Source organism: Nicotiana tomentosiformis, chromosome 11 (genome assembly GCF_000390325.3).
Source record: "Nicotiana tomentosiformis chromosome 11, ASM39032v3, whole genome shotgun sequence".
Classification (NCBI taxonomy): domain Eukaryota; kingdom Viridiplantae; phylum Streptophyta; class Magnoliopsida; order Solanales; family Solanaceae; genus Nicotiana; species Nicotiana tomentosiformis.
The window spans coordinates 13,992,758-13,998,757 of NC_090822.1; the positions used below are offsets into that span (position 1 = coordinate 13,992,758).

General features: G+C 33.0%; 1 long non-coding RNA gene across 1 annotated transcript; it reads right to left on the reverse strand.

Moving 5' to 3' along the window:
* Nucleotides 1-2,858: 2,858 nt before the first annotated feature.
* LOC104089105 (uncharacterized) lies at nucleotides 2,859-4,089 on the reverse strand. Its single transcript, XR_004505074.2, has 2 exons — nucleotides 4,001-4,089; nucleotides 2,859-3,704 (listed from the first exon to the last, which is right to left on the reverse strand). It is a non-coding gene; the product is annotated as an uncharacterized lncRNA (long non-coding RNA).
* Between the last annotated feature and the right edge of the window lie 1,911 nt (nucleotides 4,090-6,000).

Below are 6,000 nucleotides of genomic sequence, written 5' to 3' on the forward strand. Positions count from 1 at the left end.
AGAAAGTGAGGAAGAGAATGGGAATATGAGTGAGGAATCTGAAGGCTTTATGACCATTGGGAATACTGTCATACCCCATTCAGAAGAAACTAGTGAAGAGAAAAGGACTCGAGAACTTGGGCCTTTGTTAACTCTTTTCACTGGAGATGAAGAGGTTAGCAGTGATGAAGATGACTTGCCATTGTCTGAGGTAAGGAAGAAACCCAGAAAGACTCTTGTGAAAGCAACAAAGTTAACAGTTCCAATAAGGAAAGAAGTGGCTTCTTATGCCAGGACTCCTCTTAAAAGGAGTAAAAGAAAGGATGATGATGAAAAAATCATTAAGGAGTCAAGAAGTGCCAAGAAGCCAAGGAAGAAAGTTTCAATTATGGAAAGTTTATTTAAATGCAATAATTCAAATAACTAGGTCCTCAATGTAGCTGCTTAACTGTTCTTAGAACCATCTCCTTAGGGTAAAGGACCAGCTCTTTTGGTTGATGATTGTACGTCTGTGCAAGACAGTAACTTTATCTCAAAGTTACCAGGTCCGAGTTTGGTGGAAGAAAGTTGCTATATGTGATAAGTGTTGTTGCCTAAGAAGATACGAATAATTCAGTTTGAGACAAGAGTCCCAAAACTTGTGGAGTCCTTGGAACAGTAAGAGTCCTATCAAAGGAGAAGCTGACTATGCATAGTACTCCTAGAAGATCCCAACGTCCAGGCGTTTAAATACTATCTAATTTGGACTTTTGATTTGATCCTTCACATATTAACTGAAGAATTATATATTGTTCAATGTAGTCGAGTACTAGCATTATATTCTTCCTGAATCAGTCTAGTGAAAGTGTTTTAGTAAATTGAGTTTTAATCAACTATTACAAACAATTACTGAGTTGGAGTGAGTATTTGATTTACAAGTTAAAGTAACTTTTAAATCAAATAGTCGTAGTAGGAGTACTTGAGAGTATTGTATTACAGTTTTGTAATTGATACATTTTGGCTCCTTGTTCTAGTGGAGTTAAAGTTAGTTAACATTTCTCACGGACAAATAAAAATAAATTCAATTTTTTTATTAGAGATTAAATAGGGTGACTTGAAATACTTAAACCCAATTTCAAATAGCAATTCTTAAGCAAATAAAATAATTCCTATTCAAAACCGTCACTTCAAATGAAAAATCCTTTAACCATTTAATTCCTTGTAAACGAGGAATCTCCTTGAAGGCCAGAGAAAAATTCCCTTGTTAAAGAATTCAAACAAAAAATCCAAAATGATGACAAACATTATTGTACGTGTGTTCCTTTTCTATTTTTACACTGTTTATTATTTTTTCAGTTCTCTCGCTATAACCATTCAAGAAAAGCTTGCGCATTCTGAACCTAAACAAAATTTCACTAGCAATATGACATTGATGGCCCACGAAGTGCCTTTTCGAACCGACCTAATCATGGTTTCGTTATTAATATTTCAATTGGTTAGTTTTTTGTCTACATGATGGTACTGATAGGCATGTGTATTAATATATTTTGGATTCAGTGATACCCATGTGTCATATCCGTCAAATCGAGGGTAAATTTATGTTTCGAAAACTCTAGCAATGAGTCCTCATTTTCAAAGCTAATTTAAACTCTTTGGATTCAACCTTTAATGCCCTAGCATTGACATCACTGTATTTTTTAAATTATGGGTTCAGACTAAAGTTGTATAAAGAAAACCGACAAACCATGTCGAACTGATAAATCGAGTCAAACCTTGAAAAAAGTATTGAATCAGATAAACCTAATGTCACAGCGTTACATCCGCCTCTTCTCATCTTGGCCATGGATGCAATGGATAATGTTTTTTTACTCCCCCGTCTCCTTTCTCACCTCAGAGGATCTAGTTATTATTTTCTTAATTTATAGGGGTGAAATTAAATTTTCTCTTACAAGTAAGGATGCATTTTTTTTTTGCACACCATTTTGTAAAATTATCCGGCAATTCTTTTGTGAAAGGGCAAGTTACGAATAATAAAAATTAGGAGCATTGTAGTAATAGTTGGAAAAAATGGTAACAATATGTTCGTATTACAAAATCTAAGAGAACGACAATAGTAAGTGAGAACTGTAACATTATGTGTTCATCTAAATCGAGTCAAACCGATGAATATGAATCGAGTCAAATGAAGTCAAGTTTAGACACAAAGAGTTAACATTAAGATAGAACATCAGAAAATCTAGAGAAAGGAATATATAAAATCCGAGTTGCTGAAGCTGAAACAACTGCATTTGAAGTAACAAAAAGAAAAGCATAAATTGTTGTGTGTGTGGGGGGGGGGGGGGGGTCGAGTCAAAAGGAGGATTTCCTCATGAATTGCATGAGACTTTCATCTCACACGACTCCTAAGTTATAAATTTCCTCATTTACCTGCATGAGACTTTAATCTCACATGACTCTTAAGTGATAAATTTCCTTCTTTAATAGGAGTATGTATTACTATCAAAGACAACAATCTCTATATTCTCATTTTCAAATTCAAGACCATCCGCTGGCAAATCCAACAATTTCTTGGCTTGAATCTTGTTCAATCCATAAACACGTGCAATCCATAGCAGTTTAGGAATTAATCGAAACAACTCTAAACCTAATTCTTCTCGATTTCCTCTTCCCATTAATATATATCTCTCTTCATTCTATTTTTGACCGATAATCAGTAAGATTAGCAAGTTAAAGAACCATGTGGTGATCCCTTTTTCTATTCCATTGAGATGATGCAATTCCAGAAAACTAATCATATGTCAAAATCAAATATATTTCGCAGTTTGGTAGACAATATATATCCAGGTTGTCTACACCACAATTTTCCTAATTTGATTAACCAAGTCAATTCAAAACTTCGATGGAGAAATAAAAATTTGCCCATAACCTATAGAAGCAATACGCAGAATAATGATAAAATATCAAAATACAACTGAACTAGATATAAAATATCATGTGCACTAAAAGAATGAAAAGTTACACTATAACAGCCACCAAAACACATATCAGAGTGTGAACCAGTGTGAGCTCAACGTCACTGAGGGTAGTAACATGTGGACTTGCTTCTGGATTTGGCACATGTGGACTTGCCTCCGGATGTGGCGTAGAGAAAAGGGAAGTAGATACAACTGACTCTCCATGTCACTGAGGAAACAAAAATATAACATGATTATACCATTAGTGTCTTGAGATACATAAAGGAACAAAGACGAAATAATAATAATAAGATTAATAGGGGAAAAAAGAATGCAACCAATTAGCTTAATTACGGTTTGTAATTTACTCAATATATTTTTGATCGGTTCCACCTTTGTTTGCATCTCTGCACATATATGCAAGTCTCAGTGCCTTGAGACTAAAACTCTTTGGCTTACTCACTCTCCATTTACTGGTCCAGCATGACCAACTTTCAGCTGGAAGGCGCTCAAAGCGTTCCCTGGATCTTGAAGCCATGATTTAATTACGCCACATTTGCAACAATTTTCAATTTGTTGCTCGGGAGGTGTTTGTGGAGTCATGTCCACAAACGTTGGGTTCCTCTTGCAGCAATATGGGTTTTTCCCTTTGAACCATGAACAATCACCTTTCTCACTAGCTAGATCTCCAAGCACACTTCAAATTATTTCGTATTTGGTCCATGTCCAACCCAGTTGCCATCCTAGTGCTTGAATAGGATACTTCTGGAAATTGTAGATGGAAACAACATCCTATAAAAAAACACTCTTTGTGTCAAACAAAACTCCAATAAACTCTAGATGATAACTTAAGCTAGTAATGAAGTTGTTATCATCAGAAAAAAGAAACCCGAGTTTCTATGTTTGCACAAATGCAAATTGATGGGGAGGTCATGACTTTTGAGAAAAAAGTGTCATGTTCTATTTCAGTAAAAGTTAAAAAGGAAAAGATATCCATACGATTTATCTTTGAGGAGTGAGGGGTCAAATTTAAATCCTTGAATGATGTCTGGCAATAATACATATTGGTAAACGCGGAAAAAGCTCACAATGTATCCATCTGGACTCCAAGTCTTGATATCCCACTTGATGGTAATATTTCCATTGGAGTCGTGTCCATCATAACAATCTGTATACATAGAAACAAAATTTGAAAATTGAACACAAATAATTCAAATTAAGGTAAACGATAAGGAACTATAGTTCAAAGGAGTCAACAAAAACTTTCTAGAGTTTTCCGAATCAATAAACATACAATTCAGTCATATGGGCAAGGCCAAACTCGTAAGAATTTCAAGCCATCATAATTAGTAAGATAACATTTACTTTAAAATACGTTTTGCAGTGGAAGATTTAATAAACCACTATAGTATAAGATGAATCTCAAAATCTAGAAACTTGGATAATACCATTCCAGTATCCACCACTTGTATGAAAAGAATCGATGAGCCGTGGAATGAAGCAATCATAGTTAAAGCAATAAAAATTTGGGAATCATTACCTTAAGGGAAAAAACTATAACTTGAAATTCATCAATTACGTGCCCATAATTTAAGCTAGAAAAATTCCTTATGCGCATAATATTTATACAACTAAGAAAGTAATATAAAACATGGCCATATAATATTATCATTACATCCAAGGATGCTAAATTTAATAAGGGTCATCCCCCACCCCCTTCATTATGTCTATAGTGTAATTATTTTACAAAACATAATATTAATATTAACATTAATTTCTTTTCTTTCTTTCTTTTTATCTGTAATATAATTATCTACAAAACATAATACAGAGTATTAATATTACATTAATAAGAAGATTTCAAGTTAATAAGATTTTAACCACCTATATATAATGCATTATCTTGGATCTTATTATAAAAAATATTATTTACCAAGTGAAGATTTGAGTAGATTAATTCAAAGTTTTAAAATATTTCTATTGTTAAAAAATAGATAATTTTTCTTTTTACTTTTATAAGGAGTATGTACTTTTTTCTCTTTTTTCTATAAATTTCAATATTGTCTAGAATAGATTGGTCGTACACGTAGTCAGGAGGATTATAAAACGACGAAGATTATATTGGTATCTTGCAATTGTTTTTACTTACCTTTAAAAAGAAAAAGATAAGAAAACAAAAACAGCAACCAATCACATTGTGAGGATCTAGAATTATGTTACTCTTCAAATACGAAGCCAAACTACAAAAAATACATAACCCTAATAAAGTTGCACATGATGATCATGATATTCAGTAATTTAATCATCTTTTTATATAATTGTAATCCATAGTAAAGTGGCTAGACAATAACCAACTGTAATTTAGAATTGCATAATTGAATTATGATTTTAATTAAATTATGCTTGACATGCAAAAAAAACCTTTCGACCCACTTCTTGGCTATAAAAATGTGCGCGCTACATTTATTACCTACACTCTTCCTCTCTTCTTTGTATTGACAAACACAAGCACAAATTAACTACTAGAAAAATAGCTAAAGTTTCTGAGTCGAGACAGAGGTTTTCGGGTCAAAGTCGAGGCTCCGTTCGTAGCTCCTGTTTCGGTCAAGCAACATGTAATCAAACCACTATGGTTAAAAGAAATAAAGGTCCATTTCTTTCTTTATTCTTATTCTCTTACTATTTGATTTTGTTTAAGTTATTTGGAAGATTTGTTTCTATTGTGCTTTCTGTGCTCCTTTGTGAAAATGGCGTGATGTTTTGGTTCATTTATTTGGTGTTCTGTTTTGAATCTATTATTTTGCTTCATGAGCATGTGGTTTTAAGTTTAACACTATTATTTTAGTTTGTTTAATGAAAGTTGAAAATAGGAAACAGAGATACATTTTGGACCATTGTCCATTAGTTAAGCCAGTTGGGCCCTAGAGTGCTTTGTTTTCTAGGAGCAAGTGCACAAATAGCTATTTTTAGGCATGTTAATTAGAGATTAGCCAATGCTTATTTTGTTCTAAAATCTTAATCTAAAAATCTCAATTTCAGGACAATTAAGGACTTTTTTATTCGAAAATTTGAACTGAAAAATTGAAAT